We start from the raw sequence: 13,476 nt of genomic DNA, 5'->3' as shown, positions 1-13,476 counted from the left end.
TGCTTCCTCCCCTGTGGCACCCACTCATTTCTTTCCTTCCATTTTCATAAATTCAGTATTTGGAACCACAGAGAGCAAGAAACACATCGCTGTTGAGTGGAAAGAATCATTACAACCTAACAGTTCTACATTTGTTCTGTCTGGTCTCTCAGAGTTCCCAATTAGTTCCTGTCTTAATTCTTTGGCCCATTCCAGGAGCTCTCACAATCCTCAAACAATCATCTTCCAATATTCTGCCCTAGGGAATCCCAGGGAAGCCTCCTCCCCTTGTGCAATCCTAGGATCTGAGTAAGAGTCATATTTTATGGAATACCACGAGAGTACTCTTCCAGATGGCCCCTTCTGTAACATCCTACGAGTCAGAGGACCCCGTGTGTATAGATATGCCCTCCCAAGCTTTTCTAATCAGTGGGCTAAGGAGAGCCATTTTACTATCCATTATAGCTTATGCCAATCTTTTCTCAAATCTGGAATCATAATTGATGGGTTTCACGGCTCTCGTTGTCTTGAGCGGTCCCACTGGCTTCAAACCTTGACTTGCCATAAAAGTAAGAGAAAATTCCCAACAAGAGGCCCTGGAATACAGACAGTCCATTGGAACTAAAGTGATGGTACTTACTGCCCCGAAGCTCTTCTGTCCGGATGTGCACAGAGCCCACAGGGCAAACAGATTACCCAGCAGCCAGCCCGGTAAGGTAAATAAATACACAGGGAAGGAAACAGCCAACCCTTGCAAGGCAAATCCACAAAGTTCCGGTTACTGGGAAAAATCAGCAGGCTGACTGTCCCACAGTCAGTAAATGGAAACATGAGGTCTCCTTTGACCAGCGATGCTAACGTGGACCCACAATTCACACAGCCCCCGAAGACAACAAATTCCACCCCGGTCCCGGGTACCTTTGTCCCAACGTCATTCTTGCAAAAGGTCAGGAAAGCAGGAAATTTGATCTGTATAATTTGTTGTGCACCTAAAGGGCCCATTATCTATTAAACAATTGTAGAGAGAGATCATTTCAGGGAAACACTAAAAGAGACTTTAAAAACAGTTGATTCCAGTGATTTACGTCATAAAGAAACAAAACGTCTTAAGTAACGCACGGGCAATAAAAGCAGGCAGATGTTTGCATTCTACCCAGGGCACTAATGGAGGTGCGATGGCACGGTATCCAAGTAAAGCTTGCCATCTTCGCAACTGCCCACTGGAGTTTTAAATGCAGCCACGTCACTTGGAGTCAACAACCGGGGAGCTTTCCCCGACCACTCTGAGCTCGTTCCCTGACACAACTAAGAATTAAGAATTCACCGTTAACATGCCGCTTCAAACTCATTTCCTGAGCTGGGCCTTGAAATGTGTGATTGCCTTAAGTTCCGAACATGCCATTAAAACAGTTCCTCGGACTGCTGAATTGCAAACGTAACTTATTATGAGCGAAGTCACAGGAAAAACAAAGGACCAAGTCCAAGCCCACAGGAGACCCGACTGGGACCTCCACGGGCAGGCTCTAAGCCTGCGGTCAGAGTCAAGCACTGGGCACTCGGGTGACCTGGCAGTGGACGCGGATTCACACACAACCGCCTCTCCCTCCCACTCCCCTTCCGAAATCCAAAGTGTTTAATAGGGATTAAGCCGGGTACTGCGGGCTCATTAAATGACTCCTGGAAGTATGGAAGGCATCTGGGGGATGAACTCTTCGGCCCAGCAAGTTATCATTCACTGTTCCAGAATAATCATCTGTTAGATCAGGAAGAAGCACCCTCTTCTGGGGCATCTCAAGGCTGGGAGCTGTGGGGTCCCGGCTACACCACTCTTAGCGAGTAGGGACATTTACAAAGTAAATTGTATTCACACTACCATCGGCTTAGGACTAATTAAGAAGGTGAGACCAGCCATGCCATCTTCGGGGGTCAACCTCACCCCCCAGGGCATGACCGTGTGGCCACTCTCTGGGAGCTAGCGCGTGGCTGGCTGTCTTCTCACGTGGGCTAAAGGTTCCCCCTTCACCTGCTTCTTGCCTTCCTCTTGGCCAGCTCCTTCCTGCCCACCTTCGTTCCTGGCCGTCGAGCCCTCCTTCCATCCAGACGCCTGCAGAACAGAGTCTTCTCTGTCATCCACCCACTCAAGCACAGGGACCATTTCTGTCTCAGTCCACACTCCCTGGGGTTTTAACGTGACCTCCTCATTTCCTACTTTCTTCTGCACTTCCTTTTGGCTCATCTGCTTACACAGCGCCAGCATTTCCTCAGCTGTTTTGTTCTCACCCTTTTGTTCTTTCTCCTTTCTAGCGTCATGCCCCTTCTTTTTGTCCTCCACCTGTTTGTCTGCTGGGCTTTTGTCTGCGCAGGGAGAGTGCCTCGGAAGGGAGGGGAGAGTTCTGCTGCTTTGGGACCTCCCTTTCACTCTCCTCTCCTGCTTCTCTCTCTCTTTGCTTTTCTTTTGTTGCTGTTCTTCCCACCCCTCCACCACCCCCTCCCTCCTTGGACTTCCACGTATCTTCTAAATGATTAACTTGGTTGTAAAAAATTGTGACATTTTCTTTTTTATATCTGTCATCTGACTTTGAAAAAATTCAGTAAACAATGGCTACAGCTTACCCTCCTTACCCTCCTTAATAGAGAACCTTCCAAATGGACACATACATGTGCATATATGTAATATATATAGAAATGGACATAGATACATACAATGTTGCTTTATCATTGATAGTGACTCTAAGACATAAAATGAGAACCGGATGTACTCACGTTCCTAAGTGGAAATACTTTACTGCAAACCTGTAAGCCCTGAAAAGTTCTTGGAAGCAGCAATAAAAATTAAGTTTATGATAAATGTATTTTGACAGATAACAATATACATGTTTAATTGAAATCACTGGTATTATATATTGAAATCTAAAGTTAACTTTGAAATTCCTGATCAACAGCAATAAATTATATACAACACACGGACACACACACACCCAACTGCTATTTTCTCCACAGAAGGCAGGTCATTTATAAATAAAGTTTTGTATAATCTGAAACTCATATATTGACTTACGCTACCAAAACACAGTCTGGAGTAAGCAGAGAAACAAATAAATCAAATGGACAAGTATATATAAAATAGGCTGTTTTGGAGATAACACAGGACAGATTTTATTAACTAATTTATGGCCGACAATCTGTCGGCAGAGGCCTTCCTCCTCCCCATTTCAGTCTTTCTGAGCAGGATAAACAGCCCAGAGGGCCTGATGGTGAGCAGAGCTCACATCTTTATCTTTGCAAGAACTTATTTGGGGGTCTGAAAACAGAAGTTCTCACCATTTTCCCTCATTATAACATTCCATGTACTTTCTCTTTGCTGTGACCTTCACTCGGGATCACTTGACCAGGTTCCTTCATTATCTTTGAACTACTGGCAAATTATTTATTGGCAGGTAACCACATTCATGCGCAAAGCGAACTGTTCCCTCTGCTGTGACCCTGTCTAGTTCTGGCTTCCTGATACCGTGTTGTGAATCTGAAACCCTCCAGATGCTGAGCGACTCCTCTCGCAACGCTGATTCCAAATTTCCCTGGAAGGCTCCTGCCTTGAACTCAGCACAACAAAAGTCAAGTGCATCTTTAAGCAGCGAAATGGCAGCCCCTCTGGAGATACAATTCCGACTTAGAATTGCCTTTTTAAACTGCCCTTGTATCTTGGAACGCATTTGCACCAAAGTGGTCGCACAGAAAAAGAAATATGAAGGCAGGGGAAGAGGAAGCTCTTACAAACGTGCCTAAGGCTTCTATTTCAGATGACAGCTTCCTCTCCACTTCCTTCCCCACGCCTCCCACACGCCCAGCTCCCAGTCCGGGTGTACACGGTCAAATCTCAAGGATCCAGATGGAGAACCAAGCTGGTTACTGGCGAGTTCGTACAAACATATCCACCGTCTGCCGCCCAAACATGACGAGTGAAACAGCAGAATGGAAAGCCTCTCACTCTCTCCCACATGTTTTCCTGTAGGAAAACGAATATTTCTTGCCTGGAAAAATAACTGAACGGTCTTGGTGGGCAACTTCATCTTCTTGAAAATCCACTGAGAGAGGAATTGTGGCTCTAAAGCAAAGAGACTTAAGAGCGCACATAAGGAACAAAGGGAAAGAAATGCAAGGAGGCAATCAGAGGAGAAATTTGGAGTTGGATCCTACGATTCCAGAACACCTGCAGGGAGCGAAGCTAATACCTGGATTCCACAGGGCTTAACCCCCTCCTCCCCTTCACCTGCCCATGACAAGGTTTTCCTAACCCGATGGCCGATGGCCGCAGCTTCACTGCCTAATGGCTCCCTTTAACGAGAGCATGTTTGGAAGCCAGAAAGGAATTCGCTGAGGTCACTCAAGGGCAGTGGAATTACACATGTCATATAAAAGGCGCTCACTAAGTTGATGCTAGAAAAACAGAACGGTAAAACCTTCACCCAAACACTACAGGGAGTGTGAAGTTAACTGAGTGTGCTCATCTGTTAGTGCAAACTCTCGGGTTACATTTTCCTAAATCCTATAGTCCTCTTACAAGTGATAAGGGATCTCAGCTGAGAAAAGTAATGTAGCTTTTCCTATATAGAATCTCGTAATCCAGGCGGAGGGAGAGGAGGAGAGAGGGTTGGGATGAAATCAGAAGGCATTCCCCAGACGACTGACAATGAATGGCTAGCCTGCACGTTATCAACCGCGACAAAACTTCACTTAGGGAAACTCACGGAGCATGGAGATCTCAGCCGTCCAGATTCTCAACACACCACCCTATGCCCTCACCCCCATCCCCCAGGAAGTCATTGAAAATAACCCTTCTTCCTCTAGGCTTCATTGCTGGTGAATATGTAGAGTAATAATAGTAACTCATGTATGTAGGACCTTTGACCATAGATGAAGTTCTTCTGCTTGTCCCAGCAACGCTGTGAGATGGGTGTTTATGGCCTTTTTGCAAGATGGGAGAACGGAGGCTCAGAGAAACTCTGCATCACAGAGCCAGTAAGTGGATGAGCCAGGATTTAAACCCGCAGCAGTATCTTCAGCCCCAAAGCTCGCGCATTTTCTACTCCAGCAGCCTACAAAGGACTTCCCTCCCTAGCCCCAAAGCAGGTCAATTTTGTCGTTCCCTAAGTCATTAAGGATCCCACTCTCCCCCTAATTAGGTGAACAAACTTCCTGGGAGTCTGCCTTGACACCTCCTGGTCCTTCCCCATCACCCATGTCCCCCCTTCACCGCCACTCCTGTCTCTTTCACCTGGGAAATAGAGCTAAAAGCCATCCGCTTCTCTTCCTCTCTACTGCCACGATATTAGTGTGAGTAGACATCACCTTTCCCCAGACCCCTCTCCTAGACTCCTGTTTAGTTCACCCACATTCAGTCTGACACCCCAATGGCCCCTTTTCTAGGTTGCTGCCCACGTGGCCTTTCCAAAAGAGAAATGTCGTACCTTGTTGGAAACTCCCTCATACCGTCCGGCCATTGCCTCCCCTCCAAGCACACTGACTCACATCCTTTCCTATAAGCATCCCTGTCCTGGGGAAGCTTGCTCTGACTTCCTTCCCAATTAGTGAAAGCCCCCCCAGTACAATCTCATGGCAAAATACAGCTACACTTCAGCTTTTGTACTGGGCGCCCCTTTACCCTTGTTTGAGGGACACTGCATCAACGTCTGCCTCCGACACGTGACTGTTACCTCACTGGGCGCAGGCTCTACTTTAGTCTGAGCATGTAGGGTGATGCCTGGTTCGGAGCAGGAATTTGGTGAGTACTGTTGAATGGATGTTGAGCTTCTCCTCCTTATTTTTCTCTTTTCCTGCCCAAGAAAGTTCGTGGGCAGGCAAGACGATGTATCATGAGTTCCCTTCCTTAGAGAAGAAATCTTTGGAGAAGAATTCCCTTCACTGGAGACAAATCCATGCCAGAGCAGCAAGTATGGTAACTGCAGGTGTTGTTCTCTCCAGAGCCATTAATTTCTACTAGAACACTCTTGATGCCTTGAAAGATAATGAAATCATTCTCTAATGCTGAGATTTTAGGCAGCCCTGTGGGGTGGTGGCATTACACTGTATTTCTTGAGATTTCAGAGGGGAAATTCTCTCTAATTTAGTATGGCTGATGTTGGGATGTATCCTACACTTGTGGCTGCCTAGGCTGTAGTCCTGATAAAATTGTCTTGCCTTCCCATGAACTTTTCTTGGTCATAGAAGTTCATACTGTTTTCATTTCTGTTGAGTTCTAGGCATTTTTTGAACTCAGACACACCCGCTGGGAGAGGAGAAGTCATGTGCCCGGCAAAGCCTACCAAAGAAATGGGAAGGAGGAAGGGTTTTCCCCAGGCCAGGGGAAGATCCTCTCAGGGCTCAGGTGGGCCTGGAGGGAAGTTTTCTGGGCAGATACCCAGGAGATCTATGGAATCCACCAACCATCCTGGTTCTTAATGCATTTGCGGATATGTGTTAGAAAGGTTAAGGAATTAGCTCACTGAGAAGTATAGTAACTTGGTGGATATTCCTGCGGGTGTGAATGGGCAAGTCCATTCCCAGGTAGGACCATACGAGGAAGGAATATCATTTTGGTATAGTTCTGGGAGCAGGGAGGACCATGCCATTCAGTCCACAGCAGTGGCTTGATCAAAATGTAGATCCTTATGGTGATGAGCACTGAGTGATATATGGAAGTGCTGAATTATTATATTGCACACCTGAAACTAATATAACACTTTAGGCTAACTAACTGGAATTGAAATAAAAATTAAAAAAGTATAGATCCCCTATGTCTGGCATACTTTCATTGAACTTGAGATAAGCTACAACACTAAGAAAAAAAAAATCTTCCAATTAGACTATCAACCAATGTTTTCTTAGCATTTAAATATTTTATGTTACATTAATTGAAAGAGTTCTTTTAGACTTATTTAGATTTTTTTTTTAAATCACATGTTCATCCTGTACATGCATAAGTGGGAAATATAGGCAAGATCAACTTACTAAGACTCCAACTTTTCTAAATCACTTTTGAGTTGGAGTTATCCTGTGTGTGTGTGTTTGTACCAAAAAGCAGAGGGGTGTGGTAAATGGGGAGCGGGAGAAAGAGAGTGGGGTCTCGGGGTAACTTCGGGGGCACAACGCCTTTAGAGAGGTCTGTCCTCAAGACCCCCGGAGAACTGCTGTTATGAACCGAAGCCAGGGAAATGTTCTAACTTGTCATTAACGAAACAAGAGGATTTTATCAATGGATTCACTAGCCCAGTCTCCCACCGTTGCTATTGGAAAAGCTTCCACGCTGTCAAACTAGTAAGTACAAAGTGAGTATTTCTGTTCTGTTTACAAAAACGTGTTGCTTTTGAGAAAACACCTTAAAAGGAGGAAGCTTATGTTTGAGTTGACCTAGATTGCTATGGAAGGCAGAAGGCTTGAAAACAAGGGTCTGAAACTCAAAAACCTGCAGGGGACAGGCACGAACACAAACAAAGAGGACCCGGAACGAGACACTAGAACGCATGTCAGCCTTCCCTGAAAAGCAGATTCTAAGTCGCCGAGTGGGCAAAATGACACACCAGCCCACCAGCGGGTGCCGGCACTTCCGCTCCTCCCATCCCTTAACTGTTGACTTGAAGACATCCATTTGGGATCCAACTAATACTTATCAGTTGGCCTTAGGCCCAGCCTTGCATGAGGTCCTTTCCCAGACACGACCGTTTTCCACACTCATAACTGTCCGATGACCTGCGTATTTGTGTCTCCATTGATAGAGGAGGAAAACCCAATCCCAGAGAAGTTTCAGATGACTTGGCCAAACCCACCATCCACTGCTTTGTTCCTTAACTTCAAGCCAAGTATATCAGCTCGAGTAAACTTATTATCCATTCTCTAGAGTTTATATACTGTTTGGTTCCCCGAGGCAATGCATGATGAAGCTCAGCACAGACCTAAATAACAGCACAATTAGATACTCAGGGGGGAAAATAATTTTGGATTAAATAACCAAAAGCCTCCACTGCAGAACAATACCTATAAATAATGCAGCATTTCCTGGCTTAAGCTTTTTAACTAAAATTCCAGTTCTGTCACATGTTAAAACTCGAACTGTCAAATTGAAGAAGTTCTGCTTAATTTCATTTCTGTCTCAAGTTTAGACAAGTGAAGGGCAACTCGCAGGAGAGTGAACACATGACGACGTCCAAGAGCCGTTCTTTACACACATCCCGCCGTGCAGCACCACGCATGTCTGAAAATGCTCCCTTCCACAAAGCACCGCTATCCATTTTTATTTTCCTTTTAAATAAAAAATAAAATTAACTGAACCCTTGGCAATAATATATAAAGGCACTTAATTTCTCTGAAAGGTTCACTCACAGACGATTCCCTTCTATGTGATTGCAAGCGATTAATTAAAATATGGAAATGTACTTTTACATTTAACTAGAAACCCTAGTCTTGTCTCTCACCTCGCCGGCTAACCTTTCTTCAAATATAAATATATTTTAAATTGGTTTTGCCAATGCCCTAGATACTTGGAGAACCCTACTGACACAAACCAGTTATTAATTCATGCTCCCTAGTCCTAAGCCTTATATATACAACCTTAGAAGTAACAGCAGCTGCTTTCGTCTGCTTCATGAGAACTGTCACTGGAACTTGAACCTTAATCATTTCCAGTGGTTAAAAACCAGTATCAAAGCTCTTGAGTTACTCAGTATTCTGAAAGCCTCTCTTCTTTGTGTGGTGCCCCGGGAATCCCCGATATCCCCAAGAAAGAGTGGACTTAAAAATTACATGAACAAAATATAAAAAGAGGCATTTATGGATGTTCTGCAGGGAGCAAAGTGGCATCTTTCTTCTGTAAGTGTAACTAAGTTCGTTGGCATCTACCCGACACACCCGATGTGGAAATCATCTGGCCACGGAAGGTGTGGACATCCTGACCTGTGCGTTACCGGTTTATGACCACCGGCTGGGAAGCTCTGACTTAAAGGAAGTCCCTCCGGATGATCAGAGAAAAAAAGAAGTGGTCACGTAAGTTTGTAATAATTCGTATTTCATATGCCGTACACTCAAGAGGCAGTGAGATTTCTCTCAGCAGAAATGTGTTTGGCGGCATGAAGATTTGGTTTAAGTTCATCTGTCTCTTATATACCCACTTTTCCTCCAGAATACTTAGCATGGGACTTCAAAAGGCACTCAATAAATATTTGCTGAATGAATGGAACAGGAATTAATAACGCCAAATGTTTTTGAAAAGGTAATGGATGTCAAATGGTAGGCAGAGAAAGCCAGAGAAAGTTCACCAGGGACAGGAATGCCGTTTACAAATCTGGTACAGTGTCCAAGGGAGGAATTTACATTTAATAAATAACTTTTGAAACCAGGTTCTTTTATGTCATTGCCTCTGGACTAGGCCACACTGGCACCAGCAGAATCCCCGCCAAAGCAACCCTGATCGCAGTCTGAGGAAGGGAAGTGTAAACCAGAACGAAACGTTAGAAAGGATCCCATGAGGAAACCCTGTATATCAGTTTTGTAGGAGATCTTTAACAATCGAACAACACACAGGCAGGCGCACGTGCACGCACACGTGCACGCGCAGAAACACCTTTTTAAAATTCTTTATGGAGTAGAAAGGGCAAGCCGGATGACATGCAGAGGGCCTTGACATCCCCTCTGCAGCATGAGAGACAACAAAAGGATGTTTTCCTTCACAGCCCCAAGGACTAGGTTAACAGACTGACGCAGAATTTTGACTTGCGCCATCTACATTTTGCGCCTGGAACGTCAGTTTCCTAACTGTCGCGCATCATGACAGATACAGAAATGCACCCCGTCTGCGCAATGCACTGGGGCCAACGGAGGAAGCTGCGTGGCCCAGAGATAACCCTTCAGGAGGCCATATCCAGCCCAGGCATGGCTCGGTGGCCCAGATGACAAGCCAGACCAACATCTGGGCAGGTCTGTGACCCACTTGTTGTCTCCCAGCGCTCTGGGGCTCAGGCACTGGGAAATTCTGCCTGAAAGAGTATTCATTAGGCTGATTGGGCAAAAAACAAAGCCACCAGGCCCATCTGCAGCCGACCATACTTCCTAGGCTACACTTGTTGGGGGAGTCACCACACATACTAACAAATGGGCATGCCAAGGCTCTGAGAAGGCCTGTTGCCCCTTGTCTTTTTCTCCCCCTAGGAGTTTTCAATCTCCTTGAACTGAGATACTTTCTAACGTCTCCCAGATCTAAAGAGGCTGCCGAATGGGTGTACCTCCACGCAACAGCTAGCGGTGGCTCGGAGGGGCCGATGCCCCCAACTCGCTGCCTTTCACTGCAGGAACGCTTTGGCCACTGAAGTAAGTGTCCTCTTCCAGAAGGAATCCTCCTGAGACTCTACTGACACCAAGGCGTTAAAGACAATAATCACTCTCACTGCCCCCAAATGAGCTGCCGAGGAGCCATGGGATCGGTAGGTTGTGGAGTCTGGCCCCCGCCCCCCAGCCCCCCAGTTGTCTGTAATTCACATGCCCGTGGCAAGGAGAACTCTAGACATGAGATTCAAAATCCCCCCGTTCACCCGAGGCCCTCCCCAGCCCAGGAGACTTATCTATCTTTCTGCTTATATATTCCCTTGGCCACTGATATAATTAGTATATAATAAGTGTGTACATATTAACTCACAGGAAAAACAGCGGACATGCCGGCTGATTTGGCCTGAGGCCATCTCATCGGCGGGGTGAGACAGCCCAGTATGAACATCTGTTATTAACCGTCTATTTTCCAATAGTGTTTTGCGTCTCCTGGGTTACTGATTCCCAATGAAAGCAACACAATATCCAGACTCCTGTTTTCCTGAGCAGCACTGAGAGAACCAAATGGCTCAAAAACGTCTGCATGGGGCGTCTCGGTTCTGCTGCCTTTGCCGTTGAAAGCTTCATTTACTGAAACGTCTGCTCTATCATGTGCGGCCCTTTTGGGGTTTCGCTCTCCTTGGGGTGAGTGGGTTTCACGGCAGCTACGCTACCGGGCATAGCTACGCTTTTCTCAAGTTGAGGGCCTTAAACAAAACTGGCCACAGCTTTGCTTGCGCTGATGGCTCTCCTGGAGGTCAGTTTCGAATCTGAGGAATCGGAACCCGGGCCCCCGTGCCACTTGCCACGGGCAGTAGCAGAGTCCTGTTCCCCAAACTCTTTAGGATTAAGTCACTGGGCAGGACGGGAAATGACACTATGTCTTTAAAAGATGAGCAGTCACATCATTCCGAGACAATTATCCCAGCTAACTCAATTAAGAAAACCCCCTTTGGCATGAAAAAATTAAAAAAAAAATCCTTCCAAATAAAAAACAATTCTTGATTCCAGATCACTTTTGACAGCTCTACTCTAAGAAAATCGGCTCTTTTTTCCCAAGTTTTACCTGTGCCCCAGAACTCAGTTGGAGTAGTTTTTTTTTTCTTCTTTCTCGGTTGCCTCTTATAATTGGGTGTTCCCGAGCCTAACTACAATCACCCTGTAAGCCCTGTAAACACTTTCACATTTCCATGTTAATCACCTTCAGACTGAGATTTCTGTACACATCCAGAGCGTCACCCCATTCTCACTCAACCGACCGCAAAGCCTTTGACATCAAGCTCGCATTCATCGTGCTCGCCTTATATATAAATAGACACACGCTACTTGTCAAAACGCACAAGTGATCTTTACACTGTCTAGAACAAAGAGCCAGCCCGGCTTCTTCCTTTCCTCAGTGGCTCAGAAGGTGTCCTTTATTACGTGTGCAGGATGCAAGGGTTTTGCTGCCTTCTTAGTGACAAATTGCACTTCTGCGGAGTATCACACTGCCTGTGGTTTTAAGAACCCACTTAGATTTACTATTACTTCCTTGGGGAGTCAGCCTCCTCCCAAAGCACCCCAAGGCTCATTTCCACTGTCTCAGAGTGCAACAGAGATGAGAAAGTTCGCTCATCACGAGGGTCTGCAAACTCTTGGCTAGTAAAAACACTCTCTGGAATGTCTAAGGCGTTAAAATCATTGCCTCTGTGAGTTCCTGTTGTATAAAACAGGCAGGAAAAGTTGCCTGGAGGTATTTGCGAAGCACTGTGTCTGCTCGGCAAGGAGCTGTGGGGTTGGAGGCTGAGCTACGCCTCCTCTCCCTTTGCTTCCTGGGTGAAAGCCGCGGGAAGTGCCACTTAGCTGAGGCCAGCAGAGAGAGATCGGTAAGACTCACCGGCTTCCCCATTTTTCCCAGGACGGGGTTTCCGTTCCTCAGCTGTGATCCGGAAGAGACAAGCCTTGAGGTCCTCCAAGCAGGCCGCCTCGGGTCAGCTGAATGGCTGAGGCGTGCAGCAAGCTTGCTCTGTCCAGCTCCGAATCACTCCCCTTTCCAGGCTGTGTGCTTACACGCCTCCCAGTCAGCGCAAAAATCTGCCAAACTCAGGTCAGCCTAACAGGTTTCCTTATATAGGTAAACATGAATTGCATTCCTGGTGAAAGAAGTTAACTAGGAATCCCGGTAACCTGGTTAACTCTATACATGCCAGAACGGCTCAGAGGCCAGCAGCCCGCACGGGGGTTGGGTTGCAGCACAAAGGGATTTGTGCGATTTAATTAAAATCATCTTGATCCCGGCAGTCTGTGAAATTGGCCCTTCTAGGAGAACTGGGAGTCAACAGCCGGTATTTTATATCAGGAGCTGGGACCGACCTCATACAATCCGAGGGCGCCGCAGGGAGCAAACCCAAAGGAGAGGGCGTTATCCTTTGCCTTCCGTGTTTTTAAAACCAGGATCACTTGTCTTGAAATGATTTTCGAAGAAGTGAATAGAAAATGTGATAGGGAGAGACTGTGAATAACTTCCAGCAGATAAGGCTCAAATGCCTTACGTGAGCACAGTAACTGATAGTTATTCAACTTTTCCAGGCCCTTAGTAGATAATGCAATACGATCATTTTGAGTTTACTCCCTTTACAAGGCAGTAATTGCTACTGTATTTTTTGATGGGCGAAATGACATATAATGACATCTATTTATTCTCTGTAATAACCCTCCTGAGCCCACACACTGAAGTGTTATTTGATGGTTTCAGGAAGGAAATCTAAGACACATGAATTTGCATAATTACACGGAAAATTTTTTTAAACAGCTTCCTGGACTTAAGAAGATAAGAAGCTACATCTTCCCAAGAACTCCTGCCAGGCCTAACTCTGGGCTCAAAACATAGTTTTTAAAGGTAAGCCTGTAACATATCAATTGTCTAATAATCGGCTTCCCCCACCCACATTATCTACCACCAAGTAAAGTAATAATTCTTTGCAAGTCTGACCCATTCCACTGCAGTCTTCCTGTGACTCAGTAGAGACCCATGACTTCCCCTTACTAGATGTTGGAGGTGAGGACTGCCGGCTAAATAAAATCTATCTTCAGATCCATCATTTGTTCTTATTTCATCCACTGGGTGACTGCTCCTGGGACAGATAGCGTCAATCGTAGTAAAAATAGCTC

At 45.9% G+C, this 13,476-nt stretch overlaps 1 protein-coding gene across 1 annotated transcript in view; it reads right to left on the bottom strand.

Annotated features, from left to right (window-relative positions):
• The window catches only part of MID1 (midline 1), a 338,502-nt gene extending 326,108 nt beyond the window's left edge, over positions 1–12,394 (bottom strand). The window contains exon 1 of the mRNA XM_082717123.1: positions 12,203–12,394. The gene's annotated coding sequence lies outside the window, so the exon portion shown is untranslated. The remainder of the gene's footprint in view (positions 1–12,202) is intronic.
• Positions 12,395–13,476: the final 1,082 nt, after the last annotated feature.

This window comes from Mustela nivalis (assembly GCF_964662115.1).
Source record: "Mustela nivalis genome assembly, chromosome: X".
Lineage (NCBI taxonomy): Eukaryota > Metazoa > Chordata > Mammalia > Carnivora > Mustelidae > Mustela > Mustela nivalis.
Note: the sequence above shows the minus strand (reverse complement) of the source record. Positions and strands in the feature narration are given on the sequence as shown.